The sequence below is a fragment of the Tubulanus polymorphus genome, chromosome 3, assembly GCF_964204645.1.
Source record: "Tubulanus polymorphus chromosome 3, tnTubPoly1.2, whole genome shotgun sequence".
Classification (NCBI taxonomy): domain Eukaryota; kingdom Metazoa; phylum Nemertea; class Palaeonemertea; order Tubulaniformes; family Tubulanidae; genus Tubulanus; species Tubulanus polymorphus.
The window spans coordinates 24,429,969-24,442,538 of record NC_134027.1 but is presented as its reverse complement, the minus strand read 5'-3'; the positions used below and the strand labels follow the sequence as shown (position 1 = coordinate 24,442,538).

At 39.4% G+C, this 12,570-nt stretch overlaps 1 long non-coding RNA gene across 1 annotated transcript; it reads right to left on the bottom strand.

The window, feature by feature from the left end:
- Positions 1-80: 80 nt before the first annotated feature.
- LOC141902877 (uncharacterized) lies at positions 81-950 on the bottom strand. The gene is made up of 5 exons (XR_012618966.1): positions 841-950; positions 645-710; positions 452-552; positions 256-365; positions 81-176 (listed from the first exon to the last, which is right to left on the bottom strand). It is a non-coding gene; the product is annotated as an uncharacterized LOC141902877 (long non-coding RNA).
- Between the last annotated feature and the right edge of the window lie 11,620 nt (positions 951-12,570).

The following is a 12,570-nucleotide window of genomic DNA, read 5'->3' as shown; positions in this document are numbered from 1 at the left end:
ATCACACATAAAATTCGGTACAGAATAATTTATTGTTCGAATATTATCAATTTAGAGCAGTGGAGTGATGAAAAACTCACCATTTCTAAACTTGTATCGGATTAGCTCAGTGCCATCTAGCAGAATTTCACTTCCAAGAGTCATAATGTCATGAAGTTAAGAGAACTGATGATTTTCTGAGAAAATAAACATATATAAATAATTGAAGTGTGAAGTTTTAAAACAAGCTAGAACCAGGTATAGAGAGAAAATTACTATGTTTCTTAAACTAATAGCAGCTTCAGCAACGACTAGAGCTTCTTCACTCTTTGAAGGTGAACATTCTTAATTTCTCCAGCTCCAATTAGTGTTGGGTGTATTGCGTTCTGGAAGGAGAAAATTATGCCAGAAAATGGTTAATGAAATAAAGAGAAACTGCAATTTGTTTTTGTTCGATTAACAGAAAACCTACCAGGTTAATGAATAGTTTATCACAACGTGTTGAGTGTATGCAGATTTCTGAGGTGTTTGATCGTAGCTTTAAGACTGCGTCCTCTAGTAAAGCGTTGATACCTGCCAACATTGACCGATCAAAAACACATCATTTTCTGGACTTGATTTGAAGATCACCACAAATTACTGCAATAAATCGATATAAAACTCACCACTTCTGACTTGTGTTTGATTTGTAGAGCGCAATGTTTACTGCAAGTTCTGCTCCATTTTGGGCCCTTGAATAAAAAAGTTGTATAATTTTGATGATTTGATCTTTGACCAGAATAGAAGTGATTGAAAATTCGCCTTCACTCATTAACATGATCAGTCAAACAGAGACTAGAATCTGTAGATATTTACAGGTACCGTTTTTGTTTTGAGGATCTAAAGTGATGTCCATCTTTAACAAATGTGAAGTGAATTCCCAATGTTTACTGTTCACAGATTCTGTCAAGGGTTCCACTAATTTCAGCTCCTAAAAACAAATGTTAGAAATTGTCAGTTAAGTTGTTTCAAATAAGAGTAGTTTCACACCAAATCAAAAACTTACCATTTTCACTAATGTTTCAAGCCAGCGGTATTTGAGATTGACTGTTGGGTGCAAAAACCTCCATAGCTCTGTTCACTGAAAATATGTGTGAAAAACATAAAGATCTCGATAATTCCAACTTTGATCAGGGCATAAATGAGTTTTAACGATTGAAAACTCACTTCAAACTAAGCAGTGATCTTTGAGTGATTGAATGCTGGAAACATAAACAGATATAATATTTCATATAGAACAGTTCTCTAAAAAAAAAATTTCTTACAGGTTTTTTACCTGCTGGTGCTGGTGCTGCAGTGTGTATCTCATCCTGTAAATGAGAGTAAAATAATAACAGAAAGACTGTGAAGAATTCTGTAGAAAAATTCATTACGAGTTTTGTACTTACCTAACTTTTTAATGAGTGAGCCTGTTTAACTAAAAGAAAAAGAAACAATAATCAGTGACAATAGAGCAGAATTTAACATCTCAAAAGTTATCAATCAATCAGACAGAAACAGTACAGGATTTCTGTAGATTAAACTGCTGTACTTATTTCATACTGATTACAGATACATGTAACATTGTGTACAGATTACAGATCACTACATTACTTCATCCTGTGATTGAACAGTGATTTAATGTTCTCTCATCTTCACTAGATTCCCATCCGTCTAACTAAAACATCAGAACATTTCGACTCACCTAACCTCCCGACCCGACCCTCCCAAACCCCAACCCTCCCGCCCTCCCTCACCCCATCCCTCCCGCCCTCCCTCGCCCCTTCCCTCCCGCCCTCCCTCGCCCCTTCCCTCCCGCGGCCCTTCCCTCCCGCACCCCTTACCTCCCGCCCTCCTTCCCTCCCGCACCCCTTCCCTCCCACCCTCCCGCACCCCTTCCCTCCCATCCTCCCGCACCCCTTCCCTCCCATCCTCCCGCACCCCATCCCTCAATGCCCTCCCGCCTAGCCCTCCCACCTAGCCCTCCCTCAATGCCTCCTCAACTCTCTTGTCTCCTCCTCAGACACCGCTCATCTGTACAATAACTACATAACAATTTGCAATTTTTCACGATCATATCAATTTCATATATAAATTGAAATCCTCAATCAATTGCACTTAACGAACTTAATCAATAATGTTGTAAGGAAGGGGGAGGTACACGGAGGGTTCACCCGAACCGAGGAAATAAGCCCAAACCAAACCTCCACACTCACCACAAAATGTTGTGAGAAGGGCAAACACAAACCAAGGACACGAATGATGGCTATTTATGTTGCTTCACGAATTCCAGTCGTCACTCTTATTATGAAACTGTTGTGGACCAATGACAGTTGATAGTTAGATTAGATATTTCTATACTCTCTACTAGAGGTTTTATATAAGCAAGTTGTTTTATGGAACCTTATTCATAAGATTTATCAATCGTTGATTATGAACTGCTGATGTTTACTAAATAGATAATCATAGATAATCCGTTTATAATTTGATTGTCTTTTCAAGTTAACACTTGAACCCAGTGGAACGAATCAAACTCAAACAGCCATTTTCCTTCGTTTGCCATTTTTCGTTTTTGCTCTTTTCTCTGACTTTGAGCACTTGAGTCGAGGTAGGTATAGACCCCTGCCCGCCCTCTAAGCGTGCAGGACACTAAACCTTCGAATTGCTCTCGGACCCCACTCTTTATATTTCATTTTCTTTTTTGAGTCGAGGTAGGAATAGACCCCTGCCCACTCGCTAAGCGTGCAGGACACTAAACCTTCGAATTGCTCTCGGACTCCACTCTTTATATCAGCATTTATATCAGTTCGCTTTATATTTTTTCTTTTTTTTATATGGCTTTTCCTTATTTGTCGTCTCACTAGAACTCTCATCAGTTCCAACTGGGATCAAGTTTAATCTTTAAGCGACAAACAGCCAAAAGTTGTGTAATTTGCACCAGCACCAGCAGCAACACTGATAGATGAATCTTTCATTAACTATGTCATTAGTTCCACATAAATCATTTCATTCTCAAATACAGAGTTGTGAAGACAACAGCAATAACTTACAGTACAACTTTTCATTCGTGGCCCTGTTTTGGTGAGCAAAGAGTTAAAGTTTGGTCTATGGTTCTGATAAGGTGACCACGCAGGGTAAATATAGCTCGATAACACGAGTATAAATTTTGCAGACCTCATTAAAGGTTGGTCAGTTTTATGGCCCTGGTTTGATAAGCAAAGTTTAGTTCATGACCATAGTTCAGTAACTATAGCCGCGATCACACGGAGAAGATTTGGCCCGGGCCAAATTGGCACCGATCAGGCTCGGGCCAAATTTGGCCCGAGCCTAATTAGAGAGCGCGTTCACACGCAAACCATTCACTTGATACTAAACAATGCTCAAACAAAGCGAAGTGGATCATTTCCGGTGCTAGTTGCAATTCAAACACAATCATTTGTCTGGTGCTAAAATTAGGCTCGGGCCTGGTCCGACATTTTTGGTCGGGCCAAATTTGGCTCAGGCCTCATTTGGCACCCGTGTGAACAGTTGTTCCAAAAATGCTCGTGTGATCGCGGCTAATGTGGCACTAGAGATGAATTTTCATACATGGAGCAGTTTTTAGCCATCAAATTGTCACTGCTGTATGAGCAAACCTACGTAACATGAGAAATTGAGTGTTGCATATTTTTAATAGAGGAATTGGACTAATCTTGTATAAAGCAGGGTCTGATCTAAGAGTACTTGTCCGATTGCCCGGGACAAGTATATTCTCATCAGGGCAAGTAGGTTATCATTATCACTTGTCAACAGAGCTTGCAATTTTATGTCACAAAGCTTTTTTCCCATTTGATACAACGGATGATAGTGCCACCAATTAAACCGCTTGTGTAGGGCAAGTAGCTTTTGGAGGGGGCAAGCGGAATTTCAGATATGCTTGCCCCATGGGCAAGTGGCTTTCATGTAGTCTCAATGTAGTAGGAAGGTTGCGGTAGCCTGCGAAAACTACAACTATATCTGGTTGAATATCATGTTTTAAACTTTTTAAGACTTCTAAATTCAGTAAAATATTTCCTGATAATAAGTATAATTAGTTCGCAGTCCCTTATATTATGTCTAGAACAAAATTATAAGTCACAGGTAGAAATATACTGTCATCAATAGAATATCCTGAATATGATAATAGAACAATAGTCTCTCCGTTTCAATCTTTACATATAAATTGTCAAGTTTATTTCAGAAAATGTGTCCTTTCTTTTCGAAAAGGCTTCAACTAATTATAAAGGATATCTATGAATGGTCATATACTGTGCCATTTACTGCTGTTCAACGAAATGAAGCGTGTCTGAAAATCCATAAAAGTGATTACAAAACATATCACTTTTCTAATTAGTTCTATACTCTTCTTCAAAAAATGAAGAGTATAGGTCTCCGTCTAAGAATCTGCAGAAAAAGAGGAAGCAGCGATGAATGTGACTGCATCTCGACTCTCGTCAACAATTTTGTAAGTCGTCAGGCTACAGAACCAGTATTTACAGCAGTTTCTAAAATAGCACAGAAGAAAATAAAATACATCTTTCAGCTGGATGTATTCAAAAAGAAGCAGTAACCGCCAGATATCAACAGTAATTATTACGTATGATTGTCGTTGAATTGTTCATTAAGCCCTATTTTGATCGGAGCCAAAGAGCAGTTTGTGATCATTCAAAAAATAACACTCATTCGTGACCACCTTTGATGGCCCAAAAATTGAAACGCCCTCGTTCAAAAATCTGGGGGCAATTATCTCATAACGACTGAGAGAAGTGACGTTGAAATTACGCGCGCACTCACCGGGGATCAAACCCGGGTCTCATAGAAATAACAACCAGTAGAAAAGAACTAGTCCAATTGGCCGGTGGTTATACAGCTTGAAACATGACATGTTTCAGTCACGTGTGGCCGCATGATGTGTTTCATAATGATTAATCCTTTCTTAGAATAATAAAAAGATGGGACACATTATTCCTGAAGATGACTATTAGGATATAGTCGAAACGTTGAAATAAACTACTATCTCGAAGTAACATTTTCGGACTTTTTCGTTATAATTGTGGGATTCTCTCCTCATCGCATCAACACGGATATAATAGTGTTCTATCAATCATGAAGATGGGACATTTTCTGAAATATCCTGAACTTCCAAGACTAGGCCCATTGCCTAAACCATCTGTACCCGACATTAAACAACGCCCCAACTTAGACCCCTACATCCCACCCTCACTCAGAGAACCCATCCCACCCACCCTCCTGCAGTGTTTTCAATAAGAGCCAGGTCCCAGGTCTCAGACCAGTCTGTTGTTTGTAAAGGACCCGCCTGTTTTTTCAAACCAGCTTTTGTTTCAGGGACTGTGACATAGGGGGACCCTCCTGTTTTTCAAAGGGACCTGGCTTGTTAATTTCTTATTGAAAACACTGCTCCCTCGCCCCATCCCTCCCACCCTCCCGGACCCCTTCCCTCCCGCCCTCCCTCACCCCAACCCTACCCACCCTCCCCAAACCCTGCGGTTAGATGCGTTGAAATGTAATGATGTTTTTGTTAGACGGATGGGAATCTAGTGAAGATGAGAGAACATTAAATCACTGTTCAATCACAGGATGAAGTAATGCAGTGATCTGTATCTCAATATCTGTACACAATGTTACATGTATCTGTAACTGTTCAATCAGTATGAAATAAGTACAGCAGTTTAATCTACAGAAATTCTAACTCTAAAGATATACATGATCTGATTGTCAGAAGGAACATGATTGATAACAGTTGTTAAACTGACATCAGGAACCAGTTTCATATTGATAAGAAATAACATTTGAGTCGATCGCAATTTAGAAAACCTTTAAACCCGCTTAAACTTAAAGAATAACAATCCCAACCTTGGGAGGCATCAACTAATTCTAGCCAAATATTCACCGATATTAAGAAATTTGAAATGATAGAATAAGTGCAACAGGTTTCTGTGATTTCATTTCAAAACATGGTTCATATCAAACACTTCGAAACTGGTCCCTTAAAATCAATTCAACAACCGATAAATATAGATAAATGTAACTTATCTTGAATTTCCACCTATAGTGATTGTGAAACACTGATTCCTTGATGTCCTGTGCTGAATCTAAGACTGATTCCTGATGTCCTGTGTTGAATATGAAAAAGTCTGATAGTGAAACACTGATTCCTTGTTGTCCTGTGCTGAATCCATAGTGATTCCTGATGTCCGGTGCGAAACCAAAAAGTCTGATTGTGAAAATTCACTGATTCCTTGATGTCCTGTGCAGAATCCGAGGGTGATTCCTTGTTTTCCTGCGCTGAATCAAATTCCCATTGAACATGTTGAAGTGATACCTACAATAGACAAATCTAAGATTGTTTTCTTTCCTTAAACTGCAGAAATATAAAATATAGAATTCAAACTTACAAATCAAATGTTCGCTCCAATCTGCAGTTCATTTATTCACGGGGTTTTTCTATCCACGCTTTAGGTTTTGCATCTAGAGTTGAACATATATAAATAAGAAAGTAATGAAGAAACATCAACAGTTTAAGTATTATCTTCTTTCAGAAACCGATGAACAACACATTTAAAAGATGAAATAAACTTACACCGTTTTCACTGGTCGATGTAATCAGTGGATGGAATCACTTTAAGAACAAATTCATTACAACACAGCCGGGTAAAGGAAGGGTCTAGAAATATCAGGATGGAATGATGATATGCTTGACTGAGCGCCACCATGTGCGGTGCACCGTTCGTTGTAGGATGTGCCTCTGAAATAATGATTTCCCACAATATCTGAGATGGAATATTTTTCGCCATTTAAGCCAATGTTACGAACACTTACCAAATATTAAAATACTGATTTCATGGGTCGGAAAGGAGGGTGGCAATGTTTGGTGAATTAGGTGAGGTTTTCGCTTTTCCTGTTATGGTAAAGCACGCCATTTCATTTTGATATTGTATTGCATTGGGATCGCCGCGCCGCCGTTAGACTGGTTGCCTGTCCAATACTGCGCACATGTAGACTGGTTGCCGGTCTCTACCTGACTGCGAATCAGACTGCAGCACTGATGATTTTCAGAGAAAATAAACATATATAAATAATTGAACTGTTAAGTTTTATATCAAGTAAGAACCGGGATATAGAGAAAATTACTTTGTTTCTTAAAAGTATAGCAGCTTCAGCAACAACTAGAGCTTCTTCACTCTTTGAAGGTGAACATTCTTAATTTCTCCAGCTCCAATTAGTATTGGGTGTATTGCATTCTGGAAGGAGAAAATTATGCCAGAATATGGTTAATGAAATAAATAGAAACAGCAATTTGTTTGTGTTCGATTAACAGAAAACCCACCAGGTTAATGAGTAATTTATCACAATGTGTTGAGTGTATGCAGATTTCTGAGGTGTTTGATCGTAGCTTTAGACTGCGTCTTCTAGTAAAACGTTGAAACCTGCCAACATTGACCGATCAAAAACACATCATTTATTGGACTTGATTTGAAGATCATCACAAATTACTGCAATAAATCGATATAAAACTAACCACTTATGACTTGTGTTTGATTTGTAGAGCGCAATGTTTACTGCAAGTTCTGCTCCATTTTGGGCCCTGGAATAAAGAAGTTGTATAATTTTGATGATTTGAACTTTGACAAGAATAGAAGTGATTGAAAATTCGCCTTCACTCATTAACATAGCTTCTAATCAGGAAATGAGTTTATAAATTTACAGTCAAAAAGAGACTAGAATCTGTAGAGATATTTACCGGTACTGTTTTTGTTTTGAGGATCTAAAGTGATGTCCATCTTTAACAAATGTGAAGTGAATTCCCAATGTTTACTGTTCACAGATTCTGTCAAGGGTTCCACTTATTTCAGCTCCTAAAAACAAATGTTAGAAATAGTCAGTTAAGCTGTTCGAAATAAGAGCAGTTTCACACCAAATCAAAAACTTACCACTTTCACTAATGTTTCAAGCCAGCGGTATTTGAGATTGACTGTTGGGTGCAAAAACCTCCATAGCTCTGTTCACTGAAAATATGTATGATGAAAAACATAAAGATCTCGATAATTCCAACTTTGATCAGGGCATAAATGAGTTTTAACGATTGAAAACTCACTTCAAACTAAGCAGTGATCTTTGAGTGATTGAATGCTGGAAACATAAACAGATATAATATTTTATATAGAACAGTTCTCTAAAAAAAAAATTTCTTACAGGTTTTACCTGCTGGTGCTGATGCTGCTGGTGCTGCTGGTGCTGCTGGTGCTGCTGGTGCTGCAGTGTGTATCTCATCCTGTAAATGAGAGTAAAACAATAACAGAAAGACTGTGAAGAATTCTGTAGAAAAATTCATTATGAGTTTTGTACTTACCTAACTTTTTAATGAGTGAGCCTGTTTAACTAAAAGAAAAAGAAACAATAATCAGTGACAATAGAGCAGAATGTAACATCTCAAAAGTTATCAATCTATCAGACAGAAACAGTACAGGATTTCTGTAGATTAAACTGCTGTACTTATTTCATACTGATTACAGATACATGTAACATTGTGTACAGATACAGATTACAGATCACTGCATTACTTCATCCTGTGATTGAACAGTGATTTAATGTTCTCTCATCTTCACTAGATTCCCATCCGTCTAACTAAAACATCAGAACATTTCGACTCACCTAACCTCCCGACCCGACCCTCCCATACCCAACCCTCCCTCCCTCGCCCCTTCCCTCCCGCCCTCCCTCGCCCCTTCCCTCCCGCCCTCCCTCGCCCCTTCCCTCCCGCCCTCCCTCGCCCCTTCCCTCCCGCCCTCCCTCGCCCCTTCCCTCCCGCCCTCCCTCGCCCCATCCCTCCCACCCTCCCTCACCCCATCCCTACCACCCTCCCGCACCCCTTCCCTCCCATCCTCCCGCACCCCATCCCTCAATTCCCTCCCGCCTAGCCCTCCCTCAATGCCCTCCCACCTAGCCCTCCCACCTAGCCCTCCCTCAATGCCTCCTCAACTCACTTGTCTCCTCCTCAGACACCGCTCATCTGTACAATAACTACAAAACGATTTGCAATTTTTCACGATCATATCAATTTCATATATAAATTGAAAACCTCAATCAATTGCACTTAACGAACTTAATCAATAATGTACACGGAGGGTTCACCTGAACCGAGGAAACAAGCCCAAACCAAACCTCCACACTCACCACAAAATGTTGTGAGAAGGGCAACCACAAACCAAGGACACGAATGATGGCTATTTATGTTGCTTCACGAATTCACGTCGTCACTCTTATTATGAAACTGTTGTGGACCAATGACAGTTGATAGTTAGATTAGATATTTCTATACTCTCTACTAGAGGTTTTATATAAGCAAGTTGTTTTATGGAACCTTATTCATAAGATTTATCAATCGTTGATTATGAACTGCTGATGTTTACTAAATAGATAATCATAGATAATCCGTTTGACTATAATTTGATTGTCTTTTCAAGTTAACACTCGAACCCAGTGGAACGAATCAAACTCAAACAGCCATTTTCCTTCGTTGCCATTTTTCGTTTTTGCTCTTTTCTCTGACTTTGAGCACTTGAGTCGAGGTAGGTAATAGACCCCTGCCCGCCGTCTAAGCGTGCAGGACACTAAACCTTCGAATTGCTCTCGGACCCCACTCTTTATATTTCATTTTCTTTTTTGAGTCGAGGTAGGTATAGACCCCTGCCCACTCGCTAAGCGTGCAGGACACTAAACCTTCGAATTGCTCTCGGACCCCACTCTTTGTATCAGCATTTATATCAGTTCGCTTGATACTTTTTCTTTTCATATGGCTTTTCTTTATTTATCGTCTCACTAGAACTCTCATCAGTTCCGACTGGGATCAAGTTTAATCTTTAAGAGACAAACAGCAAAAAGTTGTGTAAGTTGCACCAGCACCAGCAGCACCAGCAGCAACACTGATACAGATGAATCTTTCATTAACTTTGTCATTAGTTCCACATAAATCATTTCATTCTCATATACAGAGTTGTGAAGACAACATAAATAACTTGTACAACTTTTCATTCATGGCCCTGTTTTGGTGAGCAAAGAGTTAAAGTTTGGTCCATGGTTCTGATAAGGTGACTAGCAGGGTAGCTCAACAACACGAGTATAAATTTGGCGGCCCTCATTAAAGGTGGGTCAGTTTTATGGCCCTAGTTTGATAAGCAAAGTTTAGTTCATGACCATAGTTCAGTAACTATGTGGCACTAGAGATGAATTTTCATACATGGAGCAGTTTTTAGCCATCAAATTGTCACTGCTGTACGAGCAAACGTACGTAACATGAGAAATTGAGTGTTGCATATTTTTAATAGAGGAATTGGACTAATCTTGTATAAAGCAGGGTCCAATCTAAGAGTACTTGTCCGATTGCCCGGGACAAGTATATTCTCATCAGGGCAAGAAGGTTATCATTATCACTTGTCAACAGGGCTTGCAGTTTTATGTCACGAAGCTTTTTTCCCATTTGATACAACGGATGATAGTGCCACCAATCAAACCGCTTGTGTAGGGCAAGTAGCTTTTGGAGGGGGCAAGCGAAATTTCAGATATTTCAAGTGGCTTTCATGTAGTCTCAATGTAGTAGGAAGGTCGCGGTAGCCTGCGAAAACTACAACTATATCTGGTTGAATATCATGTCTTAAACTTTTTACAACTTTTAAATTCAGTAAAATATTTCCTGATATAAGTATAATTAGTTCACAGCCCCTGAAATTCTGTCTAGAATAGAATTACAAGTCACAGGTAGAAATATACTATCATCAATAGAATATCCTGAATATAATAATAGAACAATAGTCTCTCCGTGTCAATCTCATCCCACATATAAACTGTTAAGTTTATTTCAGAAAATGTGTCCTATCTCTTTTCGAAAAGGATTCAACTAATTATTAAGGATATCTATGAATGGACATATAATGTGCCATTTACTGCTGTTCCACGAAATGAAGCGTGTCTGAAAATCCATAAAAGTGATTACAAAACATATCACTTTTCTAATTAGTTATATACTCTTCTTCAAAAAATGAAGAGTATAGGTCTCCGTCTAAGAATCTGCAGAAAAAGAGGAAGCAGCGATGAATGTGACTGCATCTCGACTCTCGTCAACAATTTTGTAAGTCGTCAGGCTACAGAACCAGTATTTACAGCAGTTTCTAAAATAGCACAGAAGAAAATAAAATACATCTTTCAGCTGAATGTATTCAAAAAGAAGCAGTAACCGCCAGATATCCACAGTAATTATTACGTATGATTGTTGTTGAATTGTTCATTAAGCCGTATTTTGATCGGAGCCAAAGAGCAGTTTGTGATCATTCGAAAAATAACACTCATTCGTGACCACTTTTGATGGCCCAAAAATTGAAACGCCCCTGTTCAAAAATCTGGGGGCAATTATCTCATAACGACTGAGAGAAGTGACGTTGAAATTACGCGCGCACTCACCGAGGAATCAAACCCGGGTCTGATAGAAATAACAACCAGTAAAATAGAACTACCGGTAATCCAATTGACCGGTGGTTATACAGCATGAAACATGACATGTTTCAGTCACGTGTGGCCGCATGATGTGTTTCATAATGATTAATCCTTTCTTAGAATAATAAAAAGATGGGAAACATTATTCCTGAAGATGACAATTAGGATATAGTCGAAACGTTGAAATAAACTACTATCTCGAAGTTACATTTTCGGACTTTTTCGTTATAATTGTGGGATTCTCTCCTCATCGCGTCAACAGTCAACACGGATATAATAGTGTTCTATCAATCATGAAGATGGGACACATTTTCTGAAATATCCTGAACTTCCAAGACTAGGCCCATTGCCTAAACCATCTGTACCCGACATTAAACAACCCCCCACTTAGACCCCTACATCCCAACCTCACTCCGAGAACCCATCCCTCTCACACCCCATCCCTCCCACCCTCCCACAGTGTTTTCAATAAGAGCCAGGTCCCAGACCCGTCTGTTGTTTGTAAAGGACCCGCTTGTTTTTCAAACCAGCTTTTGTTTCAGGGACTGTGACATAGGGGGGACCCTCCTGTTTTTCAAAGGGACCTGGCTTGCTAATTTCTTATTGAAAACACTGCTCCCTCGCCCCATCCCTCCCGCCCTCCCTCACCCCTTCCCTCCCGCCTTCCCTCCCACCCTCCCTCTACCCCTTACCTCCCCCCAACCCTACCCACCCTCCCCGAACCCCACGGTTAGATGAGTTAAAATGTAATGATGTTTTAGTTAAGACAAATGGGAATCTAGTGAAGATGAGAGAACATTAAATCACTGTTCAATCACAGGATGAAGTAATGCAGTGATCTGTACCCTGTATCTGTACACAATGTTACATGGATCTGTCACTGTTCAATCAGTATGAAATAAGTAGGCCTACAGCAATTTACTCTATGATCTGATTGTCACGAAGGAAAATGATTGATAACAGCTGTAAAATTGACATCAGGAACCAGTTTCATATTGATTAGAAATAACATTTGAGCTGATCACAATTTAGAAAACCTTTAAATCG